The sequence below is a fragment of the Strigops habroptila genome, chromosome 5 (genome assembly GCF_004027225.2).
Source record: "Strigops habroptila isolate Jane chromosome 5, bStrHab1.2.pri, whole genome shotgun sequence".
Classification (NCBI taxonomy): Eukaryota; Metazoa; Chordata; class Aves; order Psittaciformes; family Psittacidae; genus Strigops; species Strigops habroptila.
The window spans coordinates 7,615,867-7,635,755 of record NC_044281.2 but is presented as its reverse complement, the minus strand read 5'-3'; the positions used below and the strand labels follow the sequence as shown (position 1 = coordinate 7,635,755).

At 39.8% G+C, this 19,889-nt stretch overlaps 1 protein-coding gene across 9 annotated transcripts in view; it reads right to left on the bottom strand.

Moving 5' to 3' along the window:
• The window catches only part of GULP1 (GULP PTB domain containing engulfment adaptor 1), a 157,522-nt gene extending 138,449 nt beyond the window's left edge, over nucleotides 1-19,073 (bottom strand). For 4 of the 9 annotated variants that reach the window (XM_030487868.1, XM_030487875.1, XM_030487874.1 and 1 more), the window contains exon 1: nucleotides 18,813-18,938. The gene's annotated coding sequence lies outside the window, so the exon portion shown is untranslated. Of the gene's footprint in view, nucleotides 1-18,313; nucleotides 18,478-18,812 lie in introns of those variants that run through there. The other 5 variants (XM_030487876.1, XM_030487879.1, XM_030487877.1 and 2 more) reach the window with 3 other exon arrangements.
• Between the last annotated feature and the right edge of the window lie 816 nt (nucleotides 19,074-19,889).

Sequence of the window (19,889 nt, the reverse complement as noted above, 5' to 3'; positions counted from 1 at the left end):
GTCTGCAAATTGCAACACAACTGCCTGAAATATACCAATACTCATGGCTACACTTCCTCACACTTCCGCCCTCCCATCTCCCAAATCGACTTTTTCCTTCCACTTGGCACACACAACAAGTTCAAACTATTCAATTCAAATCAACTATTTAATTCAAACAGTCTGGGAACATGTTTACTTACACATGTATGCAGAACTTTAAATAAAAAAGACCACCACCACATCAAATCCTTTGGCTACTACTTATGCAGAGGGAGTCCAAAGCAAGCGTCAGGCAACACAGATAGAATTTTTTTACATGAACCCACAGCTTTCCTCAGCCGAACATAAAAACTCTTTTTCCTCATTAAAATTACAACCTACTAGCTAATATGAAAATAAACCTAAAGGCCTCTCTCAACACGTAACTCAAAATAGTTACTCCAAATACCTTACGAGTGCTAGAAAAATCTAACACAACACTAATACCTGTCAAGAAGCTACAAAAAGATTCTGACCACGCTCATGTACTAAGAACAAGTGATACAGAGAGAGCCAGACACTGCACCAAGAAATACTGAACTATAAATGGAATAAACAGAGAGGCAGTAACAAACAGGAGCAACACAGAAATTAGAGATTTCCACAGGTTGCCTTTCAACATCCTATTTGGGGCTGATGCCATGAATCTCTGAATACTAAACCAACCCACGTGACCTCGGAAACTTGACACTGTTTATAACTGCTTTATCACATCAAATGCTCTCCCACTCCCAAATTGTCCTAGAGTGTATTAAAGCATGATAACATGACCATGAAAGTATACACACAGTATTTCCGGAACGGACCTGCTCCCATAAGGTTTGCTTAAACCAGAAGCTGATGTGCTCAGATTTGTCTGCACTCATCAGTGTGTGTATGATCCATAAGCAAGTGCATAACCTCAAGCACGGGACCATACAATGTTTCTTAATTTTGAAGACTCTTAATAGAATCACAGAAATTGTCATTCTATGTATGTCTGACTTTTTCCTACTTCTTTACTCCTATTAATCCCTCCTATCCATGTTATACTGCTGTAACGAGTGCCAGAGTTCAACAACTAGAACTAAAAGTAGTCAGATGACACAAAGCACCAGAGGCACTACTAAAAACTCTTGCAGCAATTAAAAGATATCAATTTCAGCAATGATCTTTTGTATAGTATAGCTAGGTGTTCTCCAATAAACCTTAGGTGTATGAACCACACAATGCAAGCAGCAGTAAAAAAGACAACACTACAAAATTATACTGGCTTTGCCACATCGCAAATGAAAATCTTCGTAAGATTTTCACCCCACACACAGCCCATCCACCTTTATGAAACTGCAAACTACTCAGATTTATCTTAACAGAAGCAACTCCTTAAATAAATCACAACCACTTAAGAATTATGTTAGCTGGTTTGTTATTGTGGACGTACACAACAACATACTCACTAGTCAGCATGTAAAGATGCTTCTGTTACACCTGGGTTATATAGAATAGAACTGCAAATTATGAATTTATAAAAAGCAAGTCATCTCCTTTTCAGGGACTGAATGTTTTTTACTGAAGCTTACAAATACAACAAGCCACTTTCGGGTTTGTACCAAAATTGACATGTCTAATATTCAGTGAGGGGTGTTCTCAGCGTTCTTTGGAATCGGGCTCCTTTGGGCTGGTCAAATTAAGTGACAAAAGCAGACTACTTTTCATAATATCATTTTTAAAAGTTGCCAGGATCAAAGTGATCAAGTATTAAGTCAATATCAAGTAGAAATATTTAAATGTAAGTAAGAATAAACTCTTTGCATAACTTTAAAAGTATCTACATTTTAATTGAAATGTTTTTGACAGTAACACACAATTCAGCTACTCATACGGATAAAAGGTACCTAGAACTCTTCATTTAATCTAGTTAAAGAGAGAGAGTGTGAGTTTAAACACCAATAGAACACAAACATATGCCATTACATTGGGAGGGTGGGGAAATGTTGTGCTAGGTAGACTAAAACATGGTAGTCCTGCTTCATGACAAGTGCCCCTGAGGTGCTACACAGATTTGGATCCTATGCAGAGAAAGAGGCAAGTCTGTCTTCTGAGAGCAAAGATAATCCTGGAATGTAAAAAAAGCCCTGGGGATATGTATTAATGGTAGACACAATTTAGTGATATATCTATATAGTATATATATAATACGCAGACTTAAAATATTTTCTGTTTCCAAGCAGTAAATATAAACACAAGCTTTGTCAACAGCTCAACCTATGGACTAAATGGATGCAAAGGCACAAATCTTAAAAGAAAAACTTATATTTCTCTGCCACCAATTTCCCAGTTAGCCCTGGTGAAACCTCACCTAAAGCACTGTGTCCAGTTCTGGGCTCCCCAATACAAGAGACACATGGAGCTCCTAGAGCAGGTCCAGTGAAGGGCTATTAGAATGATTCAGGGTCTAGAGTATCTCACGTAAGGAAAGGCTGAGGGAGCTGGGCCTGTTCAGCCTAGAGAAGAGAAGGATCAAGGGGAATCTGATCAATGTGTGTAAGCATCTAAAGGGAGAGTGTCAGTGGTCCCAGGCGATAGGACAAGAGGCAGCGGGCATAAATTAAAACACAGGAAGCTTCACTTGAACTTCCTTACTGTGAGGGTGACTGAGCACTGGAATACATTGCCCGGAGAGGTTGTGGATTGTCCTTCCCTGGAAATATTCCTGAGCAATGTGCTCTCGGGGACCCTGCTTGAGCAGGGAGGTTGGACTAGATGAGCGCAGGTGGTCCCTTCCACCTCAATCATTCTGAGATTTTCAATCCAGAACTCTGTACAATCCCACGTATTCTCCTTTAACAGGTATCAACACTCAATGTGTATTTTAGGACTGGAAAAGTAGCAGGACACTGCACTACCAGTTGTGATACTATTAATATGATACTATTATTTCAAAGTCTAGGACATCAGGATTAATGTACTGCATTCACTTGACAAAAAAAAAGATTATTGTTATGACAGAAACCTACACCACCGATTTATTTTTACTTGAATGGCTATTTTCTCTTTGAACCTGAAAAAACATACTTTAAGCATATTAGCCCTAACAGTTTCCATGAATCTCCAAAAGGCTTGCTGAAACTTGTGATATTATCACACTTGCATCTTAAGAGTCCTACTCATTATTTAGATAAGCTAAAATTAAATATAGCTTTTTCTTCAAGACATTTGTATTTCTCATCAGAGAAGATAAGAGAACAATAATAGGAAAAGCCTCCTTTGTAAAACATATTAAGTATTAAAAAAATATTACAGGCGGTTAAAAATGTCCTGTATTTTTACATCATTGCTACGCAGCAGATGAAGGGAAAACAATTTTGATTAGGACTCATCTTTTTATCTGGAGAAGAACACCAGTTCATATTTAACCCAAGAGGTTTTGGTACGTTTTTATCAGATCTGCATCAGATCTTAAAAACTACTTTAGAAATCTGGATATGCAGAGAGTCACAGAGTGGTCACAGAAGAGCATTTATGAAACACGGTAAAAGACTGAAATTGTATCCTTAGTTAAAATTGCAGTTAGACCTGAAATGGCAACACAGTAGCATTTCATTCAAAGAGCCATAAAAGAGAGACACATGAAAGTAAGCCAGTGTTTACAGTTATACCTATTCCTTGTTTTCTCCTGAGGAATCAGAGATAGGGATCAGGCACAATGACCAAACTTGGCCAATACTCCTTCAAATTTCAAATTCTTGTTTTCATCAATTAAGTTATCACTAGCTTCTATAAGTAAACTGGGATATGCAGCAAGACATATGCATACAGTTTCAATGCAAAAAGAAAAACATTGAAGTGATATTGAACTGTAGAAATTAGCAAATGGGATTGTAAGAATCAGTGACCAAGTCTTGCATTTGCAAGGTTAACAAAAACATGATGGAGAAATAGCGGTATAAAGGGAAGAACAGATAATATTTTTTTAAATAATAAATAAATAAAAATCATCAGCTGAAACAGGCAACTGAAGAAAACACATGAAAACAAAATTTAATGTTTTAAAATTTTATCCAATTAAAAAGAATCACAGGAAGGAGAAAAATGCCTCCAGACAAAAAATTAACAAGCAGCAAACAATAAGCAACAGAAGTAATATACAGAAAGGCTACTGATTGAACAAGCACAGACAATGAAGCAACCCTGGGAAGCTTCCCAGTAACAGACAGAAGATCCTAAAATTCTTTCATGTAATAATAACTTTCAAAGCCTCTAGACAGACATTACTACATAGCTGCTTGCAAGGGGAGAACAGACAGCAGAGACAACGCACAAGATTTCCAACTCCAGTAGTTTTTGTTTTAATTTCCAAGGAGCTCTAAAGCATACCAAGCTATAAAAACCCCACAAAAGTAAATATGAGAAAAAAACCTGGCAAGCCTGAAACTTGTGCACATAGAGAGAAGGGTCATTTAGAACACTGCTGAACAAAGAATACTGAAATGACATCTGAAAAATAACAAGCCCAACTAGGATCATTAGCTTTTCCTTAAAACATACAGAGAGCACAACCAAACATACTACCCAGTTTTAAAGCCATCCAGACTTCTGAAGGAATTTGCAAGAAAAAAAATTAACTGCAAATTCTGGGAGCATATGGAATGCGTAGTTCTTCAAGCCAGAATATGACATCTACAGCAAACTGAGAATTCACACAGAAAAATAGGCAAACTATATGATTTATACCCCACCCCCAAAAATCTGGAACACTGCAGAGACTTTGGCAAAAAAAGGAAATTCATATATACTGTATGTATATTGGATGTGTCGTGCCTATTCTGCCAAAGCACAATTAAATACGAGTAAAAGATTGTTTCTACTGAGAACGCAGACTGAAGAGGGCTAAAATGAAAGTGTCAAGAAAACAAAATTTGATAAAAAGTGATACAAAAGGGAAAGACAATAAAAAATAGAGATGACTGAGTTGCATGATCATAATAAAGAATGACATTAAATTTCACAATGTTGTGCACCTGCAAGGCCACTCCAAAATAAAGCGCTACTGGGGTTTCATCCAATATGACACGGCTTAATGGGTAAATTTTTAAGACTAAGAAAAAAAAAAAATCTTTTTATCAGAAGTTTGATTATAGGCAATTGTCACTCAAAATCAGCAGACTTCTGGCTATGAGCAAGAATCCATTGTTTCTGCCACATCACTCTCCAGTCAGATACACATCTTCTACAGGGAAACTAATGAAAATCTCTTTTCTAACCATTCATCAGATTTTGTGAAACATGTAACAATTTATTAGAGCAGGACAAGAAGTTCCGAAATCACTACCAGGGAGAGACGCAAAAGGAAAAATGGGATTACCCTGCTATAGCCTAATTCCATTAGAAACTAGCTTTAAATAAATAAATAAATAAATTTAAATGGTCTGCCTTCATTTTCAAGATCAACCAGTTCTTTTAAGCACCAGAATCCTTCTCCGTTCAAGCAGCAGCAACACCATCAACTGTAAAAAGATCTTTCAAAAGGCAATTAAGTACTGGCATGTTCTATGTTATAATAAAACTTACAATAGTGGAGATGCAAAGTAAAAATTATGTTTAGCAATAACCTATTTTAATTGGAAGTGAGGGGAGGAGCGACTACCAACAGTCACTGGAGAAGCCAGAATCACCACATTGCTTGCTCTGGCCTGAAAAGCCATCAGCCTATGGATCTAGCCTATAAAATGATATTCATCCTCTACTGATCTGTTCAACAGTGATAATAACAGTATTAGTTCCTGTTCTACAGAGATCAGTATTCACCTAATTCAATTCAATAGCATGAAACAGTAGTCTTCAATAAAAACCTTTCTTAATCTCTTAAAAACACATGAAATCTGGGACCAAAATTCTGTAAATTGGCTTCAGACGCTTTCGAGTAGTTCTGATGGAGGCAGACATGCATAAGCACACAAAGAATGGAATTAACACTACAGCTAAGATTGGGAGTGTCACAGAAATAGGCGGGATTTTGCCATGAAATTCCATCTACATGGGCATTCATGGACAGTCAGCCTGATGGTTAACATGATGCCATGTACAGCACCATAAAGGCTTAAGATATTCTTGGTTATCTGCCAGGGAAAGAGCACTGAATACACATTTTCTAAATAAGTAATAAAAGAATATTATGTTAGTAACAAAAATATGGAAAGAAAACCAGTAACCTCACTTTTTTAAGTGGTTAACAGGGCCAGTCATGGAAGTCTGATGTTAAAAAGAACAAGAAATTGAAACACAAAGAAAACTAGTGAAAAATATACTCAATTTCTGTTTCTTTTCTATTAGTATTTAATGGATACAATAAATGTTCTGATGTATTCAGAAGTCAATGCATTCTCCATTTTCAAAGAAAGGTAAGAAGCAATAAAAAAATCTTCCACATTTTTCCTGATAGAGCTCAGCAGGAAAACAAAACCAACCTCTCTAATGCACAGGCCTAGGAATCTGAATTTATGACACAGCTAAATAAACTGGATATAGTAACAACAAGCTTTATGTTTTTCCACAATACAGCACTGTTTATCCTCACTTGTTAAAGTGATTGTGCCTTGAAGACTATAAAACTTCATCAATGAAGGCCAGATAGAGACAATGTTTATACAGATGAATCTGTTATGTGCAGGTCAGTGATGAACTATACTGCAAGCAGTGAAAAACCTGCACACGCTTAACTAAGGCTTACAGCTTAGCTCCCTCTACTTTGAAAATTAACTTTATTGCATCTTACACTGTTGATGTTACACTGATGTCCCACAATCAGACTGAACATGTATAAATGGACCTATTGCTCCTACTTCCCAGTTCTTGGTCATGCTTGATCCAGTTTCCAACACCGTATCATAAATACAAGAAGAAAGGCTCATCAGACAGTAAAAGGGTGGCAAAAGGTAGAGAAAAGGTCCAGCCACCATTTCATCATTCCTGTCTCAAACAACTCACAGAACTATAGCGTGAATGTCCAAACTAAGTATACTCTGAGAAATCAGAGCACAGATACAAGCAGAACTCATATATCCATAACAAAACAGAACTAGTTACCATGTAATTCACAATGCAGATTTTTCATATATCAGCTGCTGCACTAGCCAACATTTTGCCATATATACCTATAGGTTTTCCTAATACCCACATGCCAAGGCAGACTCAGATGAAAAATCGACACATTTCCAAATAAATGACAAGACAGAACAGAGCACAGAGCTTCTCTCTACCATTCACCCCCCCGCAGTGTACAAGGCTGAGAATACTGTTAATAAGTTGTCTTCTCCAGAGATGTTACGAGTCTGTCTTTGAGCTGCAACATCTTTAAAGACCTTTCCTTGTAAAATGTTTCTAGGTACATAATGAAACACAAGTTTCAGAAATCTGTCAAGATATGTCAAGATTCAGAACAAGTTTGCTAGCCAAGAAGAAATACATTTCATTCTACCTTACACAAACACTGCCTGCGACTTACATTTGTATCACGTTTTCTAAAAAGCAGCTGAACATAATACACAATTGAATACTGCTGTCTAGGGGGGGGAAAGTATTTAGACCATAAACAAACAGGATCAAACTACCCAGAACACATGCCTCGCAGCAAGCACAAGAACCACCACAGTAAATAACACAGAAAATATTCAACAGCATCTGGCAAAATCCACTATCATGAATTCAAAATATTCAAAACTATTATTTCTAGCCAACCACTTATTTCTTTCAGAACTGAGATCTTTGGCATTTTATTATGTTCTTTACTGTTAAGGCATATTTCTTCAGTAGTTTGAAATCCCTCCCCTGCAATTTGGCTAAGCAACTAAGAACTTTATTCAGCAAAAGTAACTTCCAGATGACCTTGCAAATGGAATTGATGTGGATTAAACTGCAACAGATTATTTCAGTGTTTAAGCAGTCATGGGTATGCCAGTAACATAACACATCTCAAATATATTCCACTAATCTTACTAAATATGCTTTTATTTATCTTCCACTAAACATCTATTTTACGGTCCATTTCTTCATACCTTTTTATCACTGCCCAGTTACAATGTAAAAATCTTGAAAACCAAAATTGAAAAGTACAGAGTCACAACAGATATAATTCTCTGAGTAAGAAGTACCTAAGGGACTGCTGTGGCATCGTTAGGGTTTATGACTATAAGCGTATTCGCTGTTCTGCATATTTGACACAACAGATTTGTTACAGTTGAAAGCTTTCCTTTCAGACTCTTTTAAAGAAGCACATCTAGGCATATCCCACAAAGCTGTCTGAGAAAGGCATAACAGCCCTCAATGATTCTTTGAGGGTGCAAGGGCAAGAGAAGGAAAGGAACAAGGAAAAAGGTGTGCATGGAGGGGAGGGAAACCATAACTCTAGTTTAGAACTGAAAGGATTTTAACTACACTTGAACCAAAATCTCTTCCATTCCTCAGCTTTTGCTTGCTCAGCTTTTGTTTATTTTTCTGACTCACTACACAGAAGTTCCTAGATCCTAATCAAGCCTAACAATGCTACAGAGGAAACACAACTCAAAAAAGGGAAGGGGGAGAAAATCTTATTTAGGAATTCTTCATAAGCCATAGAATTATAAAAATTCAGGATATCCTCCAGGAATGGTAATAAAAATGCAACATAATAAAGTACAACATCCTTAAGTCATCAAAATATGACCTGGTTCTGTATTTTGGATGTCAAGAGCTTAGATAGTGATTGTTTGTTCTGATACTGAACTTCTGTTTGAGGTATCCCAGATTGCTCCAGGAGTGGAGCTTGGAAATAAGGTTCAGACAACAGGTATCACAGATGAGGAAATTCTTAAAAACATCAGAAAGTCAGTGAACAGCAAAGACATCCGGATACACAGAGCATATGAAACACACGGAGTCTTCTCAAAAAGTCTGTTGTCAGACAGCCTCCATGAGAAGAAGCTTCTACTCCATTTTAAATGATCCCCCTGGCCAGCAAAAGGAGCTATTACATACAGGTTCAACTTCATCGAAAGTCTCACCTATTAGCACTTGATAATTATTCACTTTCGCCACACAATACCATCTCTTATCTCTATTAGCTCCCTGTCATTTTCTTCAACCGGCTTTGAATAAAATATGTAAACAAATGATGTTGCATCTATTTTTACCAGGTTTTAGTGACTACAGTTCTTTATTTAGAGATCTAAAAGACTAAACTGCTGCTTTATTTATGAAATTTGGAAATTTAACAGTAAACAAAACAAGACTAATATGGGAGTAAAACTGACATACAGACATTCTGTACATGTATTCTAGTTCAACAAAATAACATTTTCTCTTAGAATATCCTTTAGCCTATTAGGTTCAATCTCGGGACAAACAAACTTAAACCTTTAAGTAAGCCTCTGTAAATTGTTCACTAAAGCATGTCAATCTTTTCTAAATCTGAGGCTAGGTTTAGAATTCATGGCGCAAATCATTCCACATTTTGAAAACAAGTAAGACTGAAGGCCATCAGTTATATGGGGAGCAAGATGAAGTATGTGTATTCGCGTGTAGATGCTATGCTTGCCATCAAATACAAAATGCTCATACAGAACAGTCTATATAATGTACACTGCCCTGTTTCTTAATTATCTATTTTAAATGCATAGCTACTTGAAGCATGGTACCATGGCATCGTATTATTGGAAAGTAGTTAAGTGCTTCTTCCTCCCCTCAAAAAACCCAGCAACAAAACAGAAAATCCAATGTGACAATTTTACATAGAATCATAGAATGGTTTGGGTTGGAAAGGACCTTAAGATCATCTAGTTCCAACCTCCCTGCTATGGGCAGGGAATTCGCACACTAGACCATGTCCCCAAACATTCTGTCCAACCTGGTCTTGAACATTGCCAGGGATGGAGGTAATGACTTCATTACCTGCATTACCTGCTGCATTTGTTCAAGACTGCAAAATAAACATACACCATACAGAACATTGTGCATTAAAGTAGTTACTCAAAAGTTTAGCACACTATCCTTGTCTACTGTGCTACAGATACCCTCCTTCCTTGCAGCGGCCATGTCAGTTGTGCAGTAAAATCATTTTTGCTTTGCCAATCAGCACAAAAGCAAAACAAATACTACCACTTTTACTAAGAGAAACAATCAACAGTGCTGTCAATTGCACTTCAGTTTCCTGACAGATTACTACAATACCTATGTAGACTGTGCTTGCTCTGTGAATTTTCCACACTGGCAGATTTGACACGTCTGTAGCCATCAGCTGTCTCATGCCATCCCGTACACAACCCATGCAAAAAGAGCTGATGACCACAGAAAAGATAACTGTACTGACAGTTGTGGATATTACCAATGCAAGCACATTATTCACTACTTCATGGCTGAAATGCCAGCTAATGATGTGGATTCACCAGTCACTCTTCATATTGGAGAAAATTACTAATACAAAATCAGTCTAGCAGTTTAATAGCTACATTCAATATCCTCAGACATAAAACATGGGGAATGGAACTGAGACCTCTGGGAGAAGCATTTAATTTTGAAGGAGAAAACAATAAATAGCTTATATGTTCTTTGAGTTTACATTTGCTGCTAATGACAGACCAGTTGTGACAAAGGTATGAGATTGCAAGTCAGTATGGCCAGGTTAAAACACAGTGTGCTGTTTCTGCTATCTTTCAGTCCAGAAGCAATAGTCTTTGAGAGAACCAAAGCTGGGAACTATAGTTTCCTATAGCCCTCTCCCAGACTGGATGGTTTCTGAAGAAGTACCATGTCAAACCTGTGGGGACTAAGCCAGAAACAGAGCTCCCATCACAGCATGGGATGGGATAGGAGGTTGTAGAACCATTTTTGCAAGTTGGAATGCTCCTAGGTGAGTTATTTTGGTCCTCAAAAAAAAACTAGTATGCCTGGTTTTTGGGTTTGTTTTTTTTTTGAGAGCTGCACCAAATTATAAGCATACCAAGCAATTTAATGAGAATACCAACATTTTTAAGTGGCTGCGTAAGAAAATATTACTTTCTTTACATCCTGATTTCCCAGCCATAGACTTTGGCTGAGCCCCATTCATATGTTGCCTTTCAGCTTAAGAGTACACAAAAACATGTGTGAAGACAAAACCAATTTGTTGCTGAGAAAAAACTACTATAAACTTTCATTACAAGAAGATGCATAAAGCACTGCATTGGTAGTTACACATGAGCTGTTTCCTCCAGTTAGGTGAAATCTGGAAATTATCTCTTTCAAGAGCATTAGCATTAACATTAACACAATAAATTTGTGGTTTAGCAGTGTTGACATACTGCATTTCACACCGCAAACCACAGCGGAAGCAAACAATTAAGTGCAATTAGTGTATGGCACAGAAAGATAAGAGAATTAGTAATAGCTCCAGCTGCAAAATTTGTTGGAAGTCTTTCTTCCATCCTAAGCCTATTTGCACAACAGGATAAATTGAATATTAATACAACATATAACTTACAAAATTAGTAATGCAATTTTTAGGCTGCTTCAATCAAGAAAAAGATTGTACTAATCTCAGATGTTAAAGACCTTTGTATTTACAAATCCACATTACACTCTGCTTTAAAGCTTACACATGTGAAACAGATTAAGGGGCACAATGGTGGGGGGTTTGTCTCTCAAACTACTTTCTGCTGGCTACATAGTCCCCTGCTACTATTTCCTGTCCCAAGTAAAGATTCAGCATCACATTATACCGTATATACTTCACCTCTCACTGCTATTATTAATTTAACAGGCTTTCTCATGTTATTTTAACTATAGTCAATCTAAAATAGGTATGACTTGTGCATACCATACCCCGCAATATGAAACCACCATTTAGCTGTAACCCCAGCTGTCTACTACTTTGGAAGTGATGGTTCTGTCACCTTACCAATTGGGAAGGGGAAGAAAAAGATAAGTTATCAGTATTTTCAGTGCTAGCATTGGATCTCCTCTGACTTCAGCACATCAACAAGCAGCTAGAACCATCAGCAGAGACCTCTCTGTTACATCTGAATAGAAACACAGATGAAAATTAAACCTTATGACTAATATCTTTCTCATTTAAGACCAAAACATGTATCAGCAGAAGCTGAGACACAGTGGTGCCATCATTCATGGTTTTAGGGCAAGTCTCAAAAGACCTGTTTTTCTTGAAGACTCAAAAAGAAATTTTGAGTTTGTGCTAAACAAAATGAATGTTTTCAATATAAAGTAAGTTTCAGATTCGCATAATTGAAAAAAAAAAAAAACCCCAAACCAAAAACCTAAAAAAAACTTTAAAGAAGGAAAACAGAAAGACAAAGCCTGTATTATTTTTAACCTCATCATATTATGATTTTTTTGCTAGGGAACCTGACTCATGATCTTTGAATGCATACAGCTGCCAACACAGCATGTAGGAAGAAAGCATTAGAGACAGCACATATCTGCACAGCAAGGCATTTGGAAAGATGGTCTGGACAAACGTTAAGAAAATAGGTTTGAGGACACACCAAACTTCTTTAAACAACAACTAATGTAACTGGCATGTAAACATGACTGCTGTTCCAAACAATGTTTTGAGATGTGATTGCAGGAAAAATAATTTTTTTCATTGGGAACACAGTCCTTTATCTAGGCTCATTACCTCACTTCTGTTACACTTTCCAGAAGATTTCACAACAGATTAAGAAAAAAAATACTGTTATTTCAAGACAAACTTACATCTTCTTTAAAAGATGTACCACACACAAAAAAATAAAAGCTCTCAATCTGACAAAACAGAAATGTATTAATATTAGGAGTATCTTTATGCATAGGAAAAACAACAGTTGCACAGGGCAGCAGGTAGAAATTGTCAGCACTGGCAATATAGCTTCTTGCCAAAGCCCAGATGGCACAGACTGCAGCTGTGAAGAAACCAGCTCTCCCGGAGATCCTCCTGCCACAAGGAGTTTCAAAACTGAGGTGAGAACGGACACCCACCTCCCTTCCAGCCACCCTTCCCCACACAGCCGCAGCCTTATCCCAGCCTTTCATCTAGTGGAAACAAAGTTTGATTTTGCATAGGCTGCTGACAACTCTGGAAAAAAAAAGCAAGCTTTTAAGGGCTACACGGATTTAGAGTGTCCTAGATCACCTGGAAAGGTTAAACACAGTGCTTAAGTTCCTAATGGCCCATACTGCCTAGAAGGAATTGAAGATCTAACATCTGCATTTAAAAGGACGAAAATGAAAATAAACTAGACTATTAAATGTCACAGCAGGTAGTAATCAGGATTCTGTTTTGCACTGTGTTACTACTGCATTTTGCCTTTGTCCAAAATTGCCCTCATTAAAACTAGGGGGATGGAGAGAGCTGGGAAAGAATGAAAAAAATCCAGCAGTCCTCAAAAACGATTTCATTGCATCTAAAAAAAATAAGCAGGAATTTGAATGCAGTTTTAAAGTTTTAATGTTATTTTAGGGAAGATTGAAGCACCTTGGAGATAAGGCTCCTCCATCCATATCCCCAAGTACTGGAGAACCCATATGCCCTATTCCACTAAAGCAATACAGCATGCTAGAAACAGCCATCAGACACTTTTGAATGCCAAAAGATTTGTTTTAAAAGTAAGTCATAGATTTTTCAAAATAAAAGTACTATTTACTTGCACTGGTCAGGATCTCTCTACAGTACCAGAAAAAACAGAACAACCAAAGAATTCCACAGATGACAGCTCTACTTTCTGGTGACAAAAAATAGCCCGAATTTTATCAGCTACTTCTTAGTTCTACAGAGCTAAGGAAAAAAAAAAAAGTAAGATTGAGTCAGCTGCAGTCTGCTCCTACCAATGCATTATTAAGAGAATTGTTTACCATGTTAGACTTGTGCAAACTCATGCAAGGCAATGGTGTTGATCAGGTATCACTGACAAAATAAACTGAAAACCATTTGGCTGAATCTTTCTAACTGCAAATGAGACAGAAAATGGAGAAAACCCAGCTCATTCTCAGAATAAAACCTGAATATGCAAGCTCTGAGTTAGACATAAAATACACGCAGTACTATCAAAATGAGTAGAATATGCAGTATATACATTAATAAATTGAGCAGATCAGACTCTAGAATAAAATAACAAACAGAATTTCTCAATATCTGCCCTTCAAAACAGGAAAAAAAAAATCTGCAGAAGTTAAAGAAATCCAGGATCTCAATCTAAGGGGCTTTATGGTACCACTTTGCCACATTATCAAGTAGACTGTGTGAAACTGTGGGCGTTACAAAGCCCGAGTTCTGCTTCTTGCTCCAGTGAAACCTTACTACTTACATGGCTGCTTCAAACTCAGATCTTGCCTCTTCTACAGAAATGTTTGCTTCACTAGGCTGCAGAATCCTATGTTCTCTCTTTCTTTGCCTAGTATGTAATTACTCCCAAAAAAGGTAAATCATTTCAACCTAGGAAAATTATATTTTAATCCAGAGCACCCTCTTATCTTGGTGATTTGAACATCTGCTTAAACTGGCAGAGGGGGGGAGGAATGAAAGTGTAAATGCTATTACGGGCATTCATGGTGGGTTTCCAGCTGAATAAATTCTCTATTGTAATCATGGATGAAATCTATGTGGTAATGCCACTTCCTTCTCTTGATGTTCAGTTTAGTGTAACAAACATGGTTTGAAACAATACAGGAAGAGGAGGCATTTCAGATGACCTCCTCCTTATTAGACGGAATGGAGCTGCAGCCTAGATAGGAAGCATTTTTAAGACTTAAGAGCTACTACTGACCATTCCCAGAGTTCTTTCAGTGCCCCTGGGCAAATTAAATGGCACAGACAGGGTCTACACTTGCACATCAAAAAGTAAAAGGTGGGCAATAACTCCCTGTAATGCTACTACTGCATTCTGCCGTTCCTGCTAGGTCACAGGTATATGCCTTGAGGATAGACCACAAGGTGACAAGTAATTTAGTAAATGTAATACCTCCTTCCTCCTGCCCCTGACCACCACAGGCCATAAACGTAAATCCAGATTAAGACTACGCAGTAAATTCTAATAGTTGGCTATTCTACAACAGCAAATCCACAAAACAGTTTGACGTAGCATTTAAGTGATGGGGCACCTTCAGCGAAGCACTGGCAGTAGAGCAGTAAGACTAACTGCATGAAAAAAGGCAGGTTCTGATGTCGGGGATTTACGAGATACTAGGAAGGAACCGACTTCCATTGGGAACAAGGATATTAACGAATTTATCTGTATGAAAAGTTACATCCTGAAGGTAAGGGAACTGAAGAGAACATTGTTAGGTAGCTGTGCAGAGCCACTATGTGTTCTAGCAGGGACACTATTGTTCATTCTTCTCTGGAATACACCCTGACTCTCTAAAGGAGCTTATGCCTTCAAAAATCAGATTACAGCAAGGCATAAAGGGGGCTGCGGAAAATGTTGGGCTGCGGAAAATGTTACAGTTTTTTGTGCCCAATTAGCATATTCTTATATAACAATTCTCTTAAGTCATTAATTCAGGAATTATTGTTTCAAGAGCCGGCTTGAAACACAGCCTCAACCTCTGCCATGCATTCCACCATTGACAATAACTGAAAATTTTAAGGGTGCAGCGATTTTTGTCAAGTGAACCTGGTGGACTTTTCAGCTCCCAGTGCTTTACTCACTCTCTTGGGGAAAAAAAAAAAAGATGACAGAATCCTGCCACGAGTCTTGTTAGAGATGTCAACAAATCAAGGATACGGCGGTTCAATTTTTTGTTCTCTTTCAAGCTATGTGAGTCTCCCAGTTCAAGCAGAAGTTGGCCTTTAATTATTTCATTTTCTTATGACACATTCAAGCAATATGCTTGAGGGATTATCTCAAGAGAAAAACTAATTCTATAATACAAATGCCAGTTTATTGTATTTGACCACTCAAGTTCTTCATGCAAGTCTGTTTATTATAATTGTTAAAGCACCCAGTAATATTTACAAATGCTGTATGACACACCCATGCAGACACATTGCTATTGAACCATGCAATGTAACCTTGTCTAGAGGCAAGAGACTAACAAATTATCGTAATGAGCTTGTAAAGGACACTCTTGAGATGTCACATCTGTTCTCTACAACTGAGTGGAGGTTGTAGCGAGGTGGGTGTCAGTCTCTTCTGCCAAGTAACAGTTGATAGGGCAAGAGAAAATGGTCTCAACTTGCACCAGGGGTGGTTTAGACTGGACATTAGGAAAAACTTCCTCACTGAAAGGGTTGTCAACCATTAGAACAGGCTGCCCAGGGAAGTGGTTGATGCACCATCCTTGGAGGTAAATGATTTAGTGGTGGACTTGGCAGTGTAAGGTTAATGGCTGGACCCGACGATCCTAAAGGTCTTTTCCAACCAAAACAATTCTATGTATCTATGATGAGGTGAATATAGAGCAGTAGATGCTCAATCTTTAAACTCTTAGAAGACCTCAAGATTACAACGTTGTTGCCAAAAACTAAGGAGACAGTACCAACTGCTAGATGTTTAATAACCACTCCCATCATCTGCTCTTGTTACCCACATCTTCCTCCTTTCTGGTCCTCTAGTATCAGTTTTGTGTTTTCCCATGTGATTTAAAATGCTTTACACAGAACACAGAGGCACAGTTCTAGTTCTGTCGCAACCCAGCGCAGTCTCCTTTGTTTTTCTGGCATCAAAACAATTTTAATTTCTGTACTCATCACTTGCAAGACATGCCCAGTGCTAGCTGGATCACTTTTAAGAGTGTCATCCTTACTTCTAAGGCAATATGATTTGCACTTGCTTCAGTTTATTTCCAGTCTCTTTCCATTGATATCCCTGCCACCGTAGCTCTGTCAAAAGCACAAACCAAACTGCCCCCTTGCACCCTTCCACACTGTGCCATAATCCCTAGGCTTTTAATCCATAGATCAGTCTTTCTATTCAACATCTTCAAGTTAATATATCCCTTTAAAGAAAGCCTATAATCACTAACACACCCATACACTTAAAAATAAAATGTCTACCAAAAAGAATAAGGCTAATAATCATGACCTTTTTCCCCTCTACTATTTTGATGTTCCTTTTCCCAAATACATGTGGGTAATCTGCAAATATCAGAGGTTGTTCCTGACAGACCACTATACAACAAATCGATCAAGCAAATCTATAACTATGAGGCAAACCTTTCTGTCTGTTTTGAAATTGCCATAATAATAGAAGCTTGACCTTCAAAAACACTTTTTTTTTTCCCCTCGGGTGAATTATTTTGTCTTATTTTGATTATCATCAGAAGCGGCAGAGGTTTGAAGGTCCAAAGTATTGCTTATCACTACAACAACTGAAAGGTACGATTAAAGTTATAAGTTAGCCTAACACGCAAGGGAAGAAAATCACAGAAAAGACAAAAGTATTTCTAAAAGGACAGGCTCTTAGTTATCCACATAAAATGTAAAAATGGATGCTTATTTATATTTATACTGACTGGACCTAATATATTGCTAAACATTGTATATGTGTATTCAAAGCACCTTTATCATCACCTTCATGTATGGCTTGCTTTCCTGTTTAGTAGTTACATAAACTCATTTTGAGTTACATCTACATAAAGATGACTTTTTAGAAACCTGCAACTGCAATGCAACTGTAGGAATGTAAACTTAAAAACGTGAGAGTGGCATGGTATTTAAATTAGAAATGTAATGACTGTCTTAAGTCCAAAAAAGACACCAGAAATCTAGTTCTTTGGAAGGGGGCAAATTGCTTTGGATGAAGAATACAATTAACATTTACGGGCCTTTGTTTAACTCTCGATGCCTTTCAATAAATGAGAAGTACGGTGCAATTAAACGAGGAACATACTTTTCCATACTCCTCCAGAGTATGTATCATACAACTTTCACACCCCCTTAAACTGAGAATTTCTCCCCAAGTCTCCCTCGCCCGACTTCAAGCCAGCGGCTACAGTCCTTGCTCAGATTTGTTTTCTATCCACATGATGATCCGACAAACTACTCCCGTACTCCACCCTTCCAATACCCGGGTGCTCCACGGAGTTAAAATTAACTTGGTGGTTTGGGTTTGTCTACGAGCCGAAGATCCTCCCTTGTGAAACAATTGTGCGTTCATCAGCCTCAGCGGCGAGCTCGGCTCGCCTCCCAGCACCGCCGAGCTGCCACGGCGAAGCCCTCAGAAGAAAAACAAAACCTTGTTTCAGATAATGGCTTTACTGTACTGGGGGGGGGGACGGGGACAGAAGGGGGAGAAAAAAAAAAAAAGGAAAAACCGGAATGAAAAGCATTTGATTATTCTCAGCTACTTGAACTTCAAGAAACTCTCACCCTTGGCATAGCGCATGCCTAAAATCCCCAAGTCCTTGCGGTTTCCAAGTTGGAGAAGAAAGCCTCCGCAAGCTGCGCGCACCGCAAGCTCCGCACCGCGCAGCTCGCCTAACGACCGCGGGTGTACAGCCGCCTCCCGCGGTGAGACCTGCCCCGCACACCAACCGCGACGGGCGGGGAGGCTCCGCTAGCCGCCCCGTTACTCACGCCGACACCCCCCTCCGCGCTCCCGCCTCCCGGCCCGCCCGCCTCGCCGGTTCACCCGCCGTCTGCGAAGTTTGCAGCCGAGGGCAGCGACTGAGCCCGGTGCAGCGCTGCCGCCGCGGCAATCAACAGGCGCCCGGACCTCCCTGCCCGCTGCCGCTCGCCAACCGCACCGCGGGACCCGCGGGTGAACGGGCGGCTGCGCCCGGCCCCGGCTGCCCTCAGCCCCGGGAGGGACGGCGAGGAACCTCCTGACCGTGCCGCGCATGCAGGCTGCCCCCGGGAGCCACGTTACCTGGCGAGGTGATGGAGGCCGTCCCGCCGCGCCGGCACACAGCGCCCGCTCCTGCCTCAGCCGCGGAGAAAGTTTCCTGACGTCAGCGCGGGCGGGCAAGGGACCCCGCCTGCCTGCCGGGCTCGCTGCCCGCCGGGCCGGGCCGCCGCTGCTCCCGGGCTCCCCCTGCCTCCCGCCGCCGGCCGGTACGGAGGGAAACGGGAGGCGCCACCGCCGCCAGCATGGGCGCCCAGCGGCGACGGAAGGGGGTGCGCCCTACGGTGCTCGGAAGGGGGCGCGAGAGGGGCGGGGGTTAGGGCGCTAGGCTGGGCGCGCCCCGGCCCCACGGGGCTAAGGAGGAGGCGGCCGATAGCGAGGCTCCGGGAGACGGGGCGGCAATGGAGTCCGGAGAGGGCGAGCGCTGGGGAAGGGGCGGCAATGGAGTCCGGGCAGGGCGGGTGCCTCCTCCGTCAGCCCAGAGTCGAGTTCAGGTTCGGTGAGAGCCCCCGGGGAGCGGAGGGGAGCAGGCCTCTCCGAGCCGTACAAAACTGACGGGCGTGCACACCTCATCTGTATCGTAGCTTATTTCAGTTAAGTTCTTCCTTAAGGAAAGTCTGATGAAGCGAAGAAATGGGAGGGGAAAAAGCCGTGAAGAGTAGGCGGTAGCTGAGAAAGTGGGGAATGCAAGTTAGTACGTCCACATTCCTCAGGGAAACATCTTTTGAGGATTAATAGACACTTCCACAGGTCTTGGTTATATCTACAACGACGAATATAATCATTTTGATAAGGTACAGATACGTAACATCATCCCGATTTTGAAGATTTATCTGCAGTATGACAGTCCCAATTAAAATGTGTTTTAGAAACACCAGAACAGTGTAGACCAGTATATTTTTATGACAGTCACAGGACATGCAAGATAGAGACAACATATTTCCTGTAGAAAGGCAAGGAATTAATGTCTGCCATATTTCTTTTATTCCTGGTAGCCTTCTGCTGTGATACTGCCAGTAAGGGGGCATAAAATAGTGCCATTGGAAAGGCAGGAAGCTCATCTGCCAGTCCTCTGCATCAGTTTTTTCAAAACACAGTGAA